Here is a 19,611-nt window from a genome sequence, read left to right as displayed (position 1 = left end):
AGAGTCCCATGAGTGAGATCTGTATCTCCAGGAAGGCAGTTTAATCACACAGCCATTTCATATGTATCCAACCACCATCTACTGAGAGCCTATCATGTGCCAGGCAGTGGGGATACACAGACAATAGACCAGCCCTGCCTTCAAGGACCCCACAGAGAGGGACACAGTTTGGATCCTTTGTCCACTGTTTCAAACGAAGAAAAAGCAACTTCGCACACAATTTCAGACTAGTGGAGAAGACAAGTGAGTAAACCTAGCACTGGGAACAGATGGGTTAGCGCGGAGCCGATTGTTGCCCTCTAAACGAAGGGGGCAGGGCGCGGTCAGGAGCTGTTTCCCGGCCCCCTTTGGTTCCTGAGACGCCTACAGCATCCCGGGTTCCTCCAGGTACCCCCGCGCCCTCTGCACCCTCAGGTCTCAGCACCCTTTGGCCTCCACGCCCCCACAGCCCTCGAATCCCCAGATTCCCGCCTCCTCCGGTCTCCGTGCCGCCGGCGCCCGGCTCCGGCCTCGGGTCTCGGATCCCCGTATCCCGACCCATCGCCAGCACCTAAGTCCGTGTAGGTCTTCCCCGCGGGCCGCGCTGCGCAGGGCGAAGCAGGCTGGTGCGCCCCGGCCCCGAGCGCCGGCCCAGCTGATGATGCAGGACGAGGGCCGCAGAGCGCAGCAGGCCCTGTCGCCCTGGCGCCAGCTTGCCTCCTTCCCGTCGCTGGGGCGCGGTCGCGGCCGCCCGCAGCTCAGGCCCCGCGGGCACCGCTCTCTGGCAGGGGTCGGCGGGCCGGCCGGGTGCGCTAGGCAGGCGAGCTAATGCGCAGAAAGGCCTTGGAACAGGGTCTGCCGCCGAGAAGGCGCTCAATCCATATTAGATAGTATTGGTTTTTCCTGAAATCCTCTCCTGCCACCTGCTTAATGAAACTGCTCATCCTGGAAGCAGAACGTTCCCCGAAATAGCTCATCTGAAGGTTTACTATAGGCCTGGCACTGTGCCGGGGCTTTAAAAACGTTATCTCTAATTTTCACAAGCGCCGGATAAGATAGGGACCGTTATCTGCCCATTTTAGTGTTGAGGAAACAAACACTTAGATTAAGAATTAATTCTGGGGGCTCCTGGGTGGCTCAGTCGGTTAGGTATCGGACTGCAGCTCGGGTCACGATCGCACGCTGTGAGTTCGAGCCCCCCCCCCCCCCCCCCGACTGACATTGGGCTCTGAACTGACAGCTCAGAGCCTGGAGCTTGCTTAGGATTCTGTGTCTCCTCTCTCTGTGTCCCTCCACCACTCATGCTCTGTCTCTCTCTCTCCCTCTCTCAAAAACAAAGATTAAATAAAAGAAGAAGAAAAATTAATTTTGCTTAAGGTCTGGCAGCAAGTCAGTGGAGGAACCAGAACTCTAACCCCAACTGCCTGGCTCTCAGGCGCCCATTTACCGCTACAATGTACTGTCCTCCCCAGCACCTCTGCAGGTTCTCTGTGCAGGGGTCTTGGGGCCAAGTGGATCTTAGGCCCTGGAATAGTGATGGGAAAATAGGTACACTGGGTGGTGGTTTAAACAAACAAACAAAACAAAACAAAACAGTTTCAACTCAGAACAAATCTTATTGTTTAAGGCAGCTTGAATTGGGTGTTCTGTTACAACCAAATGTATCTTTATTGAGACAAAATTTACATAAGATAAAATTCGCCATTTGATCATGTTGAAGTGTACAATTCAGCGGTTCTTCATCTATTCACAATGTTGGGCAACCATCAGCAGAACATTTCATCTCCCCCGCAGAAGAAACTCCATACCCATTGAACAATCATTCCTCTTCTCCTCTCCCACTAGCCCCAGGGAACCACTAATCAATCTCGTTTCTGCTTCTATGGATTTGCCTTTTCTGAACATTTCATATAAATGGAATCATACAATATGTGACCTTTTGTAACTGGCTTCTTTCACTTAGGGTAATGCTTTCAAGGTTCATCCTTGTGGTAGCATGTATCAGTACTTCCTTTTTTATGGCTGAATCATATTCTATACAGATATGTCACATTTTTCTTAGCCATTCATTAGTTTGTGGACATTTACCACTGTTTTGGCTGTTGTGAATAATGCTGAACGAGTCCTGTACAAATTTTTGTTTGAAGGCCTGGTTGCAAATCTCGAGTATATTCTCAGGAGTGGAAATGTTAGGTCATGGGGTAACTCTGTGTTTAACTTTTTAAAGGTAATGGCGGCATCCTTTTGCATTCAATCAGCAGTGTATGAGCGTTCCCAATGTTATTATGAAAATAATCAGTATGCCTAGTTTAAAAAACTGTTGCTAGCAGGCTTATGGCAAAACACAACTGTGTTGACCTAATCCCCTGTCTCATTCCCAAGAGACCGACACTTCCAACTCTTTTAACCGTTCCTTTGCCTCGCTTTTCTCCATATTTTAAAATAATACGCATCATGTTACAGTTTCACAGTCTATCAATTTTAAACGTTATGGTGACTTACAGTACTCTGTGTTTTCTTCCTTCTACAACTCTTTGGTTTTCCTGAAATTATCGGTTTCCATGTTTCCATCTGCTTAGTTTTCTATGTGCCTGTCTCTATTTCACAGCTTCTCCACAAATGCCCCAAAAAGAGTCTGTCACATGACTGTCAATAATTTTGCTATATACTCAGACACAGTTTGAAGCCTTTGTTGATTTCATTTGCATTTTTGATTCTGGAGGCATCTATCCCTGAGCCCCCTGCTCCTTCCCCAGTTTGGACTAGCTGTACCCACCTAGGGCCTGAACACACCTTGGCCCTGCTGGACCTACCCTCACTAGCGTCCTGGGTTGGCTCTCCAGCTTCCAGGGTCCATAGCTTTCTCTTTCATGTTGTATATCCTCATTTTGGTAAAATGCATCCTCCAGGAGTATTCTAAGATTGTTTGGGAAATTAAATATTGGAACCCTTGTATGTCCCAGAAAGTCTTTATTCTACTAGTACACATGCTAAGCAGTTTAGAATAGATACAGAAATCATTTTTCTCCTGATTATTTTGGATTTTCTTTTCTTCTTTTGAAGTCATCTCTATGCCAATGTGGGGCTCTAACTCACAATGCCAAGAGTTGCATCCTCTAGCGACTCTGCCAGGGACCACCATTGTTTCCAAAGCAAAGCTTCATGGTCTTCTAATATCCAATGCCTCTGAGGGAGCCCAATGCCACTCTCATTTCTTATCTTTCTTATCTTTGGCCTGTTTTTCCTTTTTTCTCTTTCGAAGCTTTTAGGATCTCTTCATCTTCATTCTTGGTGTTCTGAAATAAAAATAATAAAATAATAAAAGTTAACAAAAATTTATCCGTGGTGAGGACAAATACCTGCATCGTTAAACAAAGTCATTAAACAACAGTTTGTTGTGCCTCTTGGTGAACTCTTTCAGTCTAGAATCCCAGGTTTGTCAGCTACGGAAGTATTTCCTATAGTATCTCCTTTGATAATTTAAAGAGATTCTTGTTATCAGGGTTTGTGGAATAATCTAAACCAGCTCCTTCATAAATATCCAGCAAAAGAGGGACACCTGGGTGGCTCAGTCGGTTTGAGCGTCCGACTTCGGCTCAGGTCAGGATCTCATGGTTTGTGAGTTCGAGCCTCACGTCGGGGTCTGTGCTGACAACTCAGAGCCTGGAGCCTGCTTTGGATTCCGTGTCTCCCTCTTTCTGTGTCTCTCTGTCTCTCAAAAATAAATAAATGTTAAAAGAATTTTTTATAAATAATATTCAGCAAATGCTTCTGGATGTTTCTGTGTTTTGTGTTTTGTTGTGCTTTTCTGATTATAAAGATAAATGCACACTTACGTAGAAAACTCAAACAGGGGCGCCTGGGTGGCGCAGTCCGTTAAGCGTCGGACTTCAGCCAGGTCACAATCTCGCGCTCCGTGAGTTCGAGCCCCACGTCAGGCTCTGGGCTGATGGCTCAGAGCCTGGAGCCTGTTTCTGATTCTGTGTCTCCCTCTCTCTCTGCCCCTCCCCCGTTCATGCTCTGTCTTTCTCTGTCCCAAAAAATAAATAAACGTTGAAAAAAAAAAAAATTAAAAAAAAAAAAAAAAAGAAAACTCAAACAATACTGGAAGCTATAAAATTTAACATACTTTTTAAAGATTTGATGAAAGTGGAACTGCAATAATAAAAACATAAAGTTACTTAAAAAAATTTTTTTTAATGTTTATTTTATTGTGAGAGAGAAAGAGCATGAGTGGGGGAGGGACAGAGAGAGAGGGAGACACAGGATCAGAAGCAGGCTCCAGTCTCTGAAGTGTCACAGCGACTGACTCAGGGCTCGAACTCACAAACTGCAAGATCATGACCTGAGCTGAAGTCGGACACTTAACTGACTGAGCCACCCAGGCACCCCTAAAGTCACTTTTTTGTTTTAATTTTTAATGTTTATTTACTTGTCTCTCAAAACTGATGTTTTGAAACAGAGAGAGAGTGTGTGTGAATGGGGGAGGGGCAGAGGGAGAGGGAGACACAGAATCCGAAGCAGGCTCCAGGCTCTGAGCCGTCAGCACAGAGCCCAATGTGGGGCTCGAACTCACGAGCTATGAGATCATGACCTGAGCTGAAGTCAGACGCTCAACCCACTGAGCCACCCAGGCACCCCTAAAGTCGCTTTTAATAGTTGCTTAGCATTCCATCAAAAAGCTGTGCCATTATGAATTTGACCAGGCCTCTACTAGCAGGCAGTGATTTTTGGTTTCTCTTAACCGTAAATGATGCTGGGGTGCATGTCTTGTACACACAGATGCTTCAGTTAAAGTGGTCTCCTTACCTCCGCTGCCCTCAGGGACAGTGGAGGTAGGGGAAGGGTCTTGGGAAGATGAGATTCAACTTGGCCCTCAAGGAGAAGCTGGTTTTTTGTTTTTTGTGTTTTTTTCAACGTTTATTTATTTTTGGGACAGAGAGAGACAGAGCGTGAACAGGGGAGGGGCAGAGAGAGAAGGAGACACAGAATCGGAAACAGGCTCCAGGCTCTGAGCCATCAGCCCAGAGCCTGACGCGGGGCTCGAACTCACGGACCGCGAGATCGTGACCTGGCTGCAGTCGGACGCTTAACCGACTGTGCCACCCAGGTGCCCCAAGGAGAAGCTGTTTGGAGACTGTCTGAACCTGCCCAGAGATGACCTTGGCCTGACCTCCCTAATGGCAGTGCTTAGAGCAGCAGTTCACAAACCTCAATGTGTACATGGATCATCTGAGAAACTTGCTTCCCAAGCTACACCTCAGAGAGTCTGATTCAGTCTGAAGAGAGTTCTGAGAATTTTCATTTTAAACAAGCACCACAGCCGATTCTGATGTAGATGGCCACACTTGGAGAAATATTGACAGAGGGGAAAGTGCGGAGAGGTAAATAGTGTTCACCGAGGAACAGGAGGGGCTGTGGGGGCTGGTAGGGAGGATAATGAATTAAGCATCTTCCGTCATCCCAGGAGACCAGGCTCCAGTGTGCTTTGGGTTAGGGCAGAACTAACTTCACCAGCTGGCCTTTGTTCTCCAAAAGGATCCAGTGATTCTGATAGTCATGTAGACAGACCTCAAGTTCCCTAGTCTACCCCTACACTTTCCTCCCCTCCCTTGTGGTCAATGTTATTCAGTTAAGAATACAGGGGTACATAGAAACATCTTAGCATGTCCCCCCTCCCTCCCAGAGCTCTGGCTGGGAAAGGTGGGGGCCACCCCAGGTCATCAGCAGAGATAACCAAGGTTAGGGATGCTGCTGGAAAGCGGGAGAACAACACCAAGTCTTTTTTTTTTTTTTACTTTTATTTTTTAACGTTTATTCATTTTTGAGAGGCAGAGAGAGACAGAGCATGAGCGGGGAAGGGGCAGAGAGAGGGAGACACAGAATCCAAAATAGGCTCCAGGCTCTGAGCTGTCAGCACAGAGCCCGACACGGGGCTCGAACTCACAAACTGCAAGATCCTGACCTGAGCCGAAGTAGGACGCTCAACCGACTGAGCCACCCAGGCGCCCCTTTTCTTTCTTTCTTTCTTTTTTTATTTTTTTTTAACGTTTATTCAGTTTTGAGAGACAAAAGAACAACACCAAGTCTTGGCGAGGATGTCGTGCAACAACAACACTCAGAAGTGGAACATAAATTGGTCCAACCACTCTGAAAAACAGTTTGACTCAGTGATTCCACTCCAGGGTATATACCCCAGAGAAACTCTTACACTTGGGCTGCAGGAAACATAAACATCCAGGAGTTTTTAGCAGCATTGTTGAAAACAGCAAAAAACTGGAAAGAATCCAAATGCCCTTGGATAAAAGAATAGCTAAATTCATTGTAGTGTATTCACACAATGGAATACTGTACATAGTACAAATGAACAAACTGTATACACATCAACATGGATGAATCTCAGAACAATAATATGTGAAAAAGTAATTCATAGAATAAATACATTCCTGTTAAATTTAAAATAAAACTAGGGGCACCTGGGTGGCTCAGTCGTTGAGTGACTGACTCTTGATTTCAGCTCAGGTCATGATCTCATAGTTCGTGAGTTCAAGCCCCCCACCCGGCTCTGTGCTGACAGTGCGGAGCCTGCTTGGGATTCTCTCTCTTTCCTTCTCTCTCTGTCCCTCCCCTGCTTGAGTGTGCATGCTCTCTCTCTCTCAAAATAAATAAGATAAAATAAAATAAAACAAAAAATAAAAATAAACTTTATATCTTGGAGACTTGTGTGTGAAAAAAATAGAAAGAAAAGTAAAATATTGTGGGACAAATTCAGAAGAGTGGTCACCTCTGGGTCAGGCAGGGGATGAAACATTTGAGCACTGGTAGTGTTCTAGTTAAGTGGGGGGTGGGCTCACAGGTGTTTGTTTTATTATTATGCACATGACTGTATATGTATATAACATTCTTTTGGCTATATCAAATATTTTAAACTATAAAAAATAGAAAGAAATTTGAAATCCCCTGGCCACGACTGTGGTCTCTCAAAGTGATTTATCCTTTGTACCCACCCCATTTCTCCTCCAACAGGCACTGTGGACCAGGAAGTAAGATATCAAGCCTGAAGAGGCCAATACAAGCTTGTAAAAATCTACCTCTATCTCACCATTCAGAGACCTATTCACCTCTTCTGCCCCATCTCAGTCTGTTTCTCATAGACTATACCTGTCACTAAGTAAAGGCCTCTTTTCCCAGCCAAATATGCAGCCAAATATGATCGCATATTTAGCTAGTATGGCATTTTTCTGTGACAATAGTACTGTGCTTGGGACATCGTTTTCTGAACAAGCAAGGCATCTTAGCACTTACTTTTTCTTATCTTCATGCATCGCTAGCAGCCACTCTTTTCCATTCACCAGTCTCACATCCGGCTGGGTCATCAAGCTTCCTTTTGAATCTCCAGTGATGGTCGTCTTCCACTCCCTTCCTCATGGCCTCTGAACTCAGCAGCAGGCCTTGGGGTCTCCTGGGCCTTGACGGTTCTCCCTCTGCCATGTTTCCTAATTCAAAGACCACTGAGCCTTTGGAAGAGGGGCAGAGCTCCTGAGGTGAGGTTTTTCCTTGACTAACGCAGTTGAATGGATTAGGAATTCTAAATAGGCAAGTTCCAACCCCCCCCCCCACTTGCCTCCTGATTGTGTGACTTGGGGTGGGCGCCTCATTCCCAGGGAGCCTATCGTTTGCCTAAGAGATGGAGAACATTGTCTTTTGGGATGTTGATAATGTGCCAGGATCACTAAGAAGTGGAAAAGAACTTAAAGTTCATCTAGTTTAACCCACTTGTCTTAAAGAAAAACTAAGGGTAGGTTGGGGAAGAGACCTGGATGGGCTGGGAATGATTTAATGGCAGATATTAGAGTAGAAGCCAGGCCTCCTGTCTTTCCATTATCTTGTCTCCCTGTGGCTTGCCGAGGCATAAAGGTGAGGGAGGAGGACATGCAGCCACTTAACTTAGTCCTGTCCCAGCTCCATCCAAGGCCAAGACACTCAACTCTTAGAAGATGTTGCTTTTGAAACTGCTAATGAGGCTGACACGATCTGGGGGTGGAAGGAGCCTGCCTCACCTATCAGCTGGTCCATTGCATAATCTGGCAAGCTGAGACCTGAGGCTCTTCCCACATGAGGCCCAGCTGTAAAGAGGAAAGGTCAGGGTGCAGAGAATAATAAAAAATCGGGCACTACCTGTACCTGTCTCTCAGACCCTACCCGCTTTCCCCACAGGGGCTGGGGTACATTGAGGGTAAGAGAGGCCCAAGGAGAAGCAGGGGTGGGGAAGCAAGCTCTCTGCAAGAGTTGAAGGGGAGCAGGGCTAGTCCTCCTCCTCACCGTCAAAGGGGTCTTCTATTTTGGGAAGATAATTTATGGACAAGGTAGAAAGGAGGAGGAAGAAGCTTGTGGCTTGCTCCTTCCTTCAGCTCATGGGTTGAGAGTTCGTCTATGAAATGGAGAAATGGGAGGTGAGACAGAGGAGCTGAGTTGGCACAGGAGGCTGCCAGTGTAGAATCTAATGGAGGTAGTGGAGACTGACTCAGTGCGAAGATGTCTGGGGTCCCAATTTGGTCTCCTGACCTGTGAGGCAGTAAACGGAGAGGCCGGGACTACACATGACCTCTCACAGCCCTGACACGCACACAGACTGCCACACTTCAGCCCCCATCTGAAACATAGCTATTATTCAGGAATTCCATCAAAGGCCCCTGAGCAATTAGACTTAAAAAAATTATTTAATGGTCATACACATGACTGTAATACAAAAGGGAGTTTTTTTCACTTAATACTGCAATATATACAGCAAGTCTGGGCTAGATCTTACAATCTGAACACAGGTATTTAAACTTTTCCACGTTGTTTCTGTCTCCAATGGACAGAAGTTCTGTAATTGAGGCCTTGCTTTTCAGTCACTAGAGGAGCCTTTGTAATTGCCACAAACTTCAGCCCTCAAACTCAGTTGTATAAGAAAGAGAGCTTAGTTAGGTGTTTTTTTGGGGGAGGGTCCCATGAATTATATACTGTTTGGGGAGGATTTTTTGTTGGGGCATACATTGGGCTTGCAAGCAGTGGTCCCCACAGGTCACAGCAGTTCTGTCACCTGTTTCCATTCCCAACAGGGCGACATGGGACTCTGTCTCCCGGTGCAGGGAGCAGCCACACCCTCCCAGAGGTATCACAGACTCTCAGCCCTCTGCTCTTTCTTTCTTTCCTTTCATTAGCCTGGGGGGAAACACGGATGTAGGATTATCAAAATATTTTAAAACCAGGCCTCTGACATAATAAGGTATGGATTTTTTTAAAAGTACATTAAATACCAAGATCTAGTGATGGATATAATAACTTTATACTTTTGAAGCAGTGACAAACATAGACGATATTTGAACATATTGCAGCAACCATAAATAGGACATGAAAATTGTTGATTTCGGCTGATGACAAATGCGCAGGTACCGTTAGCACAACAGTGGTTTGTTGCCTGCATACATAATTGAAGGAAATACTACATTTCAGATGCACATTAGTGAAAATAAAGATGTAATTTTTTCCCACCCAAGTTCAAGGGCCCCAGGTCCTAAGAAACCCTTGTCAGAAGAAATCCATCCCTTCTCAATCCCTATTTCTTCAATAGAAGCCACGAACGATTCCTGAGACCAGTAGCACAAGACCTATTACCTGCTTGAACGAAGGGGAAGAGTCAGTGCAAGGTTAATATCTCAGGGAAGCTTTCCCATTTTACCTTCACTGGGGTTTATTTTCTCCCAGTTTACGTACAATCCTATTATGTCTGATAATCTCTTTAATTACCTCACAAAAAAATAGAAGCAGTACATTAGAAAAAGGGATCGTAGGGGCGCCTGGGTGGCTCAGTCGGTTGAGGGTCTGACTTCTGTTAAGGGTCATGATCTCAACAATTTGTCAGTTTTGAGCCCAGCATTGGGCTCTGTGCTGACAGCTCAGAGCCTGAAGCCTACTTTGGATTCTGTATCTCCCTCTTTCTTTCCTTCTCCCATGATCATGCTCTTTCTTTCTCTCTCTCTCTCTCTCTCAAAAATAAATACACATTAAAGATATTTTAAAAAGAAAAAGAGATTGTAGCTGCTAAGAAAACGCACTTATGATACCTAAGTAGACTGCGAACAGCCTGAAATATAGGGGGATTTTTTAAGGGAGACAAGAATTCAAAAACTATGGAATATTGGAAAGATTTAGTTGGTATAGAAGCAAATAACTACATGTACTTTAATTTCCTTAATTGCCTCTTTGAGATTACATAATAACTGATATTCATCTCTATGACCCTATATTCTGAAGAAAAAACTAAATAATGCATGCTTGTTAACCTATACTTAGGAAGAAGGATGTAGAATATTTAGCATGATTTCCAACAAGATGATTAAAACAGGCAAGATAATTAAAATAAAAATTAGTCCCCTGGGAGTAAAGGGCAGGGGAGTGGATGTTGGGACCACTGGAGGAGAACCCATCTCAGTTCAGATAGCCACATCAATAGCATGTTGTAGAGCATGGAGAACAGAGTCCAGTTGACTCCCACCCATCTAGTGGTGGTCAGGGAGTCCTAAACCTCAGAATTCTGAAATCTTTTCTCATCAAAGCCAGACATCCTCAACTTCCCTCTTGACCAGGGCCTGCCAGAGGGAGCATCAAGAGAGTGAGTAAGGACTCACACTGGAAGACACTTCTGAGGTTGGCTGGTTCAACACCTGCCTATTACGGACGAGGAAACTAAGGCCCAGGAGATGAAGTTAGTGTAAAATCAGCATTGTTTCTTCCTCAAAGATGTTGGTAGAATTCAATGATAAAGCCATCTGGGCCTGGAGTGACTTATGGGAATGTTTTTTAAGTCATAAGTGTAGAATTAAAAATTTTCCATTTCTGGGGCGCCTGGGTGGCGCAGTCGGTTAAGCGTCCGACTTCAGCCAGGTCACGATCTCGCACTCCGTGAGTTCGAGCCCCGCGTCGGGCTCTGGGCTGATGGCTCAGAGCCTGGAGCCTGTTTCCGATTCTGTGTCTCCCTCTCTCTCTGCCCCTCCCCCGTTCATGCTCTGTCTCTCTCTGTCCCAAAAATAAATAAACGTTGAAAAAAAAATTTAAAAAAAAAAAAAATTTTCCATTTCTTCTTGTGTCCATTTTGTAAGTCTTATTTTTTTCTCACAATCTGCTCATTTCAACGAAATGTAGAAATTACTGGAATAAAGTTGTTTGTAATATCATTTAAAAAATATTTGTCAACTCTATAGTGACGTGCATTTTTTAAATTCCCGATAATCGCTATTTAAACAGTTTCTCTTCTTGGGGCACCTGGGTGGCTCAGTCGGTTAAGTGTCTGATTCTTGATTTCGGCTCAGGTCATGATCTCACAGTTTGTGGGATCGAGCCCCACGTTGGAGCCTGCTCAGGACTCTCTCTCTCCCTCTCTCTCTGCCCTTCCCTTGCTCACACACACTTTCTCTCTCAAAATAAGTAAAACTTCAAAACAATAAAATAAATAAACATTTTCTCTTCTCTTTCTTGATCAGTTGTACCAAGGGTTTAGCAATTAGTCCTTTCAAAACACTAACATTTGTCATTATTAATATTCTCTGTTGTATGTTTGCCTTCTGCCTTAAGTTCTGCTCTTAATAATTGTTTCTTCTGTTTTCTGTGGGTTTAAATTTTTTTTTAATATTTATTTATTTTTGAGACAGAGACAGTGCGAACAGGGGAGGGGCAGAGAGAGAGAGAGGGCAACACAGAATCTGAGACAGGCTCCAGGCTCTGAGCTTTCAGCACAGAGCTGGACACGGGGCTCCAACCCATAAACTGTGAGATCATGACCTGAGCTGAAGTTGGATGCTTAAGCAACTGAGCCACCCAGGCACCCCCCCTCCCCCCCCCCCCCCCCCCGTTTTCTGTGGGTTTAATCTGTCATTTAAAAATACTTCTTGGGGCGCCTGGGTGGCTCAGTCGGTTAAGCGTCCGACTTCAGCTCAGGTCACGATCTCGTGGTCTGTGAGTTCGAGCCCCGCGTCGGGCTCTGGGCTGATGGCTCAGAGCCTGGAGCCTGTTTCAGATTCTGTGTCTCCCTCTCTCTCTGCCCCTCCCCCATTCATGCTCTGTCTCTGTCTGTCTCAAAAATAAATAAACGTTAAAAAAAAATTTTTTTTTAAATACTTCTTGGGGCACCTGGGTGGCTCAGTCAGTTGACTCTTGATTTCGGCTCAAGTCATGATCCCAGGGTTGGGGGATTGAGCCCTGTGTCCAGATCTGTGCTGAGCATGGAGCCTGCTTAAGATTCTCTCTCTCTCTGTGTCTCTCTCTGTCTCTCTCTGTCTCTCCCCCCACCCCCGCTCCTCTCCCTTGTTCACACACTCTCTCTGTAAAATTAAATAAACAAACGTATGAATGAATGAATGAATGAATGAATAAATACATAAATAAATAAATAGGAAAAAAAAAAGAAAAATACTTTTTTTTTAATGTTTTTTATTTATTTTTGAGACAGAGAGAGACAGAGCATGAACGGGGGAGGGGCAGAGAGAGAGGGAGACACAGAATCGGAAGCAGGCTCCAGGCTCTGAGCCATCAGCCCAAAGCCTGACGCGGGGCTCGAACTCACGGACCGTGAGATTGTGACCTGAGCCGAAGTCGGCCGCTTAACCGACTGAGCCACCCAGGCGCCCCAAGAAAAATACTTTTTGACATGACTGCTTCAAATATTGATTCTTAGTCTTTCTTCCTTTCTAATATATGTACTCAGGCTATACACTTTCTGTTGGCACAGTTACATCCCAAAAGCTTTGGTATGTCATATTTATATTATCATTTAATTGAAATTATTTCTCATTTCCATTGAGAGTTCTTCTTTGACCTATAGATTATTTAGAAGTGTATTTAAAATTATTTAAGCATACAGAGATTTCCTCGTTAAACTTCTGTTATTCATTTTGAGTTTAGTTACACTGTGGTCAGTGAAAATACTCTAAATGATTTAAATATTTTAAAATTTGTTGATACAAATATTGTCAATTTATTCAATTTGGTAAATGTTTCATCTGCCTAATATATACTAATTTGTATTCTCCAATTGTTGAGTATTCTACATGTGTTAAAGAAAGCAAGTTTTTTTTTTAAATTTTTTAATGTTTATTCATTTTTGAGAGACAGAGCATGGCGGGGATGGGGCAGAGAGGGGGAGACACAGAATCTGAAACAGGCTCCAGGCTCTGAGCTGTCAGCACAGAGCCCGATGCGGGGCTCGAACTCACAGACCGTGAGATCATGACCTGAGCTGAAGTCGGACACTCAACCGACTGAGCCACCCAGGCGCCCCAGAAAGCAAGTTTTTAAATTGGTTTTTGAAATCTTTTATAACTTTTATATCTGATTTTCTCACTTGCTTCTTCTTTAGTTACTAAGAGAGGGGTATTAAAACTTCCAATTATGAGTGTAGATTTATCAATTTTCACTTTTTGGTGCATTAATGTTTGTTTGCTGCATTTTGAGACTATGTTATTAAGAGCATGGAAATTTAGAATTGTAACATTGTCCAGATACTTGAATATTTCATTATTTGAAACGTCCTTTTTATCTCCAGTGATGTTTTTTGCCTTAAAGTCTCCTTTGTCTGATAGTAAGATAGCTACACCAGATTTTACGGTTCTTGTTGACATCTGCATGTTGTATCTTTTTTTTTTTTTATTTGAAGTGCACAATTTCACTTTCCTTTTTAAACATTTAAATTCATTATGTGATCCAATTAGCAAGTTAAAAATAGATAACAATTAAAGACATTTTCCATTTTTATTTTTTTTCTCTCTCTCTCTCTTTGTAAAATATTTATTTAGGGGCACCTGGGTGGCTCAGTCCCTCAAGCCCCTGACTTCGACTCAGGTCATGTGAGTTTGAACCCCATGCCGGGCTCTGTGCTGATGTGCTGAGCCTGGAGCCTGCTTTGGATTCTGTGTCTCCCTCTCTGTCTGCCCCTCCCCTGCTTGTGCTCTGTATCTCTCTCAAAATAATAAACTTTTAAAAAATTAAAAATAAAATAAAATGTTTATTTATTTATTTTGGGAGAGAGAGAGAGCACGAGAGCACAAGCAGGGGAGGGACAGAGAGAGAATGCCAAGAGGCTCCTGGCTCACACTCCGCGTAGAGCCTGATATGGGGCTTGTGCATGACTTGAGCCTAAATCAAGAGTCTGATGCTTAACCTACTGAGTCACCCAGGCTCCCCTCCCATTTTTAATTTTTGGTGGTCTATTTACCTCTTTTCTTTTCTTTCTTTCTTTCTTTCTTTCTTTCTTCTTTCTAAAGATTTTATTTTTAAGTAATTTCCATACTCAACGTGGGGCTCAAACTCAAGACCTCAACATCAAGAGTCACACACTCAGGGGCGCCTGGGTGGCTCAGTCGGTTAAGCGTATGACTTCGGCTCAGGTTATGAGCGATCTCGCTGTTCGTGAGTTCGAGCCCCGCATCGGGCTCTGGGCTGACAGCTCAGAGCCTGGAGCCTGCTTCCGATTCTTTGTCTCCCTCTCTTTCTGACCCTCCCCCGTTCATGCTCTGTCTCTCTCTGTCTCAAAAATAAATAAACGTTAAAAAAATTTTTAAAAAAAGAGTCACACACTCAGCAGCACATTATTTACTATTTGATTTGAATAAAAATAAATAAATACTATAAGGAAAAAAAGAGGCATACTCCACCAACTGAGCCAGCCAGGTGGTCCTGCTTTTCTTCTTTTAAAAATTTTCTATTTTGGGGTTCCTGGGTGGGTCAGTCAGTTGATCGACTGACCATTAATCTTAGGGTCATGGGTTTGATCCCAGCATTGGGCTCCACCCTGGGCATGTAGCCTACTTAAAAAAATAAAATAAAAAATTTTTATTTTTTATTGTGGTAAAATACACATAACACAGATTTTGCCATCTTAACCATTTTTTACCTTTGTTTCATCACCTTTATTTTTTAACTTACACATATTTTTAAATTTTTTTTCATTTTTTATTTGAGAGAGAGAGAGAGAGAGAGAGAGAGTGAGTGCTTGAGCAGGGAAGAGGGGCAGAGGGAGAAAGAGAAAATCCCAAGCAGGGTCCATGCTCAGCATGGAGTCCAATGCGGAGCTGGATCCCACAGCCCTGGGATCATGACCTGAGCTGAAATTAAGAGTCAGACACTCAACCAACTGAGCCACCCAGGCGCCTGAGAGGTATATATATATCTAGTATACATATAAGCTATAGGCTTATATACTATAAGGTATAATATATATTATATTATATTATATTATATATACTTTATATATAGCTTATATATAGTATATATATATATAAGTTATAGGCTTATATACTATAAGGTATAATATATATTATATTAATATAATTAATATAATATATATAATTAATATATATTAATATATAAAATATATTAATATATAGTAATTTATAGTTTTAATATATATATTGTAACTTATAGTCATTTTAAAAAATTTTTTTAAAGTTTATTTATTTTGAGAAAGAGAGAGAGAGAGAGCATGTGCACAAGTGGGGGAGGGGCAGAGAAAAGGAGAGACAGAATCCCAAGCAGGCTCCATGCCATCAGCACACAGCCTGATGTGCTGGAACTCACGAACCCCAAAATCGTGACCCGAGATCAAGAGTCCGACGTTTAACTAACTGCACCACCTGGGTACCCCTATATATATATTTTTAAACTCAAGTATAATTAGCGTACAGTGTTATTTTCATTTCAGGTGTACAATATAATGGTTCAACAATTCTATACGTTTCTCAGCGCTCATCAAGATAAGTGTACTCTTTTTTTTTTTCCTTTTTTTTCAACGTTTTTTTTTTAATTTATTTTTGGGACAGAGAGAGACAGAGCATGAACGGGGGAGGGGCAGAGAGAGAGGGAGACACAGGATGGAAACAGGCTCCAGGCTCCGAGCCATCAGCCCAGAGCCCGACGCGGGGCTCGAACTCACGGACTGCGAGATGGTGACCTGGCTGAAGTCGGACGCTTAACCGACTGCGCCACCCAGGCGCCCCAAGATAAGTGTACTCTTAAATCCCATTTACCTATTTCACTCACCACCCCCCCCCCACCTCCCCTCTGGCAACTTGTTTGAAACCAATATGTTTCTCTGTATTTAAGAGTCTGTTTTCTGTCTCTTTTTTCATTTGTTCATTTGTTTTGTTTCTGAACTTCCACATGTGAGTGAAACCAAACAGTATTTGTCTCTCTCTGATTCGTTTCACTTAGAATTATAGGTAATAATATGTAGCATTATAGCTAAGTGAAATAATTATAAATAAATAATTATATAATTATAGCTCCATCCATGTTATTGCAAATGACAAGATTTCATTCTTTTCTATGGATGAGTAACATTCTGTTGTGTATACATACACACATATTCCTTATTTATCTATCAATGGACACTTGGGTTGCTTTCATATACTGCAATAAACATAGAGGTGCACACATCTTTTTGAATTAGTGTTTCTGTTTTCTTTGGGTAAATACACAGTAGTGAAATTACTGGGTCAGATGGTAATTCTATTTTTAATTTTTTGAGGAACCTCTGTACTGTTTTCCACAGTGTCTGCACCAATTTATATTCCCACCAACAGTGCAGGAGAGTTACTTTTTCTCCACATCCTTGCCAACATTTGTTATTTCTAGTGTTTTTTGTTTGTTTGTTTTTATTTTTGTTTTTGTTTTAGCCGTTCTGACAGGTGTGAAGTGATAGCTCATTGTGGTTTTGATTTGCATTTCCCTGATGATCAGTGATGCTAAGCATCTTTTCACGTGTCTGTTGACTATCTTTATGTCTTCTTTGGTCTGTTCATGTCTTCTGCCCATTTTTAAAATTGGATTATTTGTTTTTGGTGTTGAGTTGTATAAATTTTTTATGTATTTTGGATATTAACTCCTATTGGATATATCATTTACAAATATCTTCTCTCATTCAGTTGGTTGCCTTTTTGTTTTATTGATGGTTTCCTTTGCTGTGCAAAAGCTTTCTATTTTGGTGTAGTTCCAATAGTTTAATTTTGCTTTTGTTATCCTTACCTTATGAGACATATTTAGAAAAATGTTTCTGGGTTGCCTGGGTGGTTCAGTTAGTTAAGCATCTGACTCTTGATCTCAACTCAGATCTTGATCTCAGGGTCATGAGCTCAAGCCCCACATTGGGCTCCATGTTGGGCATGGAGCCCACTTAAAAAAAGTTTCTAGGGGCGCCTGGGTGGCGCAGTCGGTTAAGCGTCCGACTTCAGCCAGGTCACCATCTCGCGGTCCGGGAGTTCGAGCCCCACGTCAGGCTCTGGGCTGATGGCTCAGAGCCTGGAGCCAGTTTCCGATTCTGTGTCTCCCTCTCTCTCTGCCCCTCCCCCGTTCATGCTCTGTCTCTCTCTGTCCCAAAAATAAATAAACGTTGAAAAAAAAAATTAAAAAAAAAAAAAGTTTCTAGGGGTCCTGGGGGGTTCAATTCATTGAGTGTCTGACTCTTGATTTAGGCTCAGGTCTTGATCTCATGGTTCATGGAATCAAGCCCTGCACTGGGCTCTGCACTGACAGCATGGAACCTACTTGGGATTCTCTCTCACCTCTTTGCCCCGCCCCCCACTCATGCTCCCTTTCTCTCACTCTGTCTCTCAAAATAAATAAATAAACATTTTTTTTAAAAGTTTCTATTGCTGGGGCGCCTGGGTGGCGCAGTCCGTTAAGCATCCGACTTCAGCCAGGTCACCATCTCGCGGTCCGTGAGTTCGAGCCCTGCGTCAGGCTCTGGGCTGATGGCTCGGAGCCTGGAGCCTGTTTCCGATTCTGTGTCTCCCTCTCTCTCTGCCCCTCCCCCGTTCATGCTCTGTCTCTCTCTGTCCCAAAAAGAAATAAACGTTGAAAAAAAAATAAAAATAAAATAAAAAGTTTCTATTGCTAACGCCAAAGAAATTACTGCCTATGTTTTCTTCTAGGAATTTTATGGTTTCATGTCTCATATTTAAGTCTTTAGGTCATTTTTAGTTTATGTTTGGTGTAGGAAAGTGGTCCAGTTTTATTCTTTTGCATGTAGCTGTCCAGTTTTCCCAACACCATTTGTTGAAGAGATTCTTTTTTCCATTGTACATTCTTGCCTCTTTGTCATTAATTAATTGACCATAAATGCATGGATTTATTTCTGGATTCTCTATTCTGTTCCATTGATCTACGTGTCTATTTTGTGCCAGTACCATACTGTTTTGATTACTACACCTTTTAGTATATCCTAGAATTTGGGATTGTGATACCTTCAGCATTGTTCTTCTTTTTCAAGATTGCTTTGACTTTTTTGGGTCTTTTATGGTTCTATACAAATTTTGGGTTTGGTGAAAAATGTTGTTGATTTTTTGATAGGGATTGCATTAAATCTGTAGATTGTTTTGGGATGTATGGGTGCTTTAACAGTATTGGTTCTTCCATTCCATGAGGATGGCATATCTTTCCATTTGTTTATGTCTTCTTCAATGTCTTTCTCAATGTTTTATAGTTTTCATCTTAACCGATTTTTTTTAACAGAGGAAGATTTTTAAATTTTTTTTTCTTAAAAAAGCTTCATTTTTAAATTTAGTTTTCGGACTCTGTGCTTATGCCTTCAACACTTTCACAATGATTTTCCGTTTCTCAGTAAGGAAAGCACATTTAATCCTGTCACAAACACACTTAGCACACATGGAACCACCATAGGCCCTGCTGATGTATGCTTCATTTTAGACAGCCTCATAAGCTCATGTCAGAGCATGAACTCCCCTAAGTCATGAACTCCACACACCACATGTGGATTTTGGTGCTGTCCCACACTTCTTGATATAAAGGTACACGATTCTGTTACCAGGGATTCAGGACAGCCTAGCTTTGCTAGAGGCTCTATCGTAGGACAGACTACGATGGTCTATCATATGCTGGACCATATCAATGCCTATGGACACCATCCCCAGAAGAGTCATCTTAACCATTTTTAAGTGTACAATTCAATGACATTAAGTACATTCACATTATTGTGAAACCAATCTTGAGAACTCTTTTTACCTTATAAACTGAAACTTTTTACCCAGTACTGCCCCTTCTTCCTCCCCCCAGCCCCTGACAACAACCATTCTACTTCTAGCTCTATGAATTTGACTATTCTAGGTATCTCATATGAGAGGAATCATACACTATTTGTATTTTTGTGACTGATTGATTTCACCTAGCATAGTGTCCTCCAGGTTCATTCATGTAGTAGAATGTGTCAGAATTTCCTCCCTTTTTAAAAAATTTTATGTTCATTTATTTTGAAAGAGGGAGAAGGGGAGAAGGGCAGAGAGAGAAGGAGACACAGAATCCGAAGCAGGCTCCAGGCTCTGAGCTGTCAGCACAGAGCCCGATGCGGGGCTCAAACTCATGAACTGCAAGATCATGACCTGAGCCGACTGAGACACCCAGGCAGCCCAGAATTTCATCCCTTTTCAAGGTTCAGTAATATTCCTGTGTGTGTGTGTGTGTGTGTGTGTGTGTGTGTGTACATACCACATTTTTACCACATTTTGCTTTTCCATTCATCTGTTGATGAACACTTGGGTTGCTTCCACCTTTCAGCTATTGTGAATAATGCTGCTGTGAATATGG

At 42.8% G+C, this 19,611-nt stretch overlaps 1 pseudogene; it reads right to left on the bottom strand.

Annotated features, from left to right (window-relative positions):
- Window positions 1–8,042: 8,042 nt before the first annotated feature.
- LOC122486044 lies at window positions 8,043–19,085 on the bottom strand (annotated as a pseudogene).
- Window positions 19,086–19,611: the final 526 nt, after the last annotated feature.

The sequence above is a fragment of the Prionailurus bengalensis genome, chromosome E1 (assembly GCF_016509475.1).
Source record: "Prionailurus bengalensis isolate Pbe53 chromosome E1, Fcat_Pben_1.1_paternal_pri, whole genome shotgun sequence".
Taxonomy (NCBI): Eukaryota; Metazoa; Chordata; class Mammalia; order Carnivora; family Felidae; genus Prionailurus; species Prionailurus bengalensis.
Note: the sequence above shows the minus strand (reverse complement) of the source record. Positions and strands in the feature narration are given on the sequence as shown.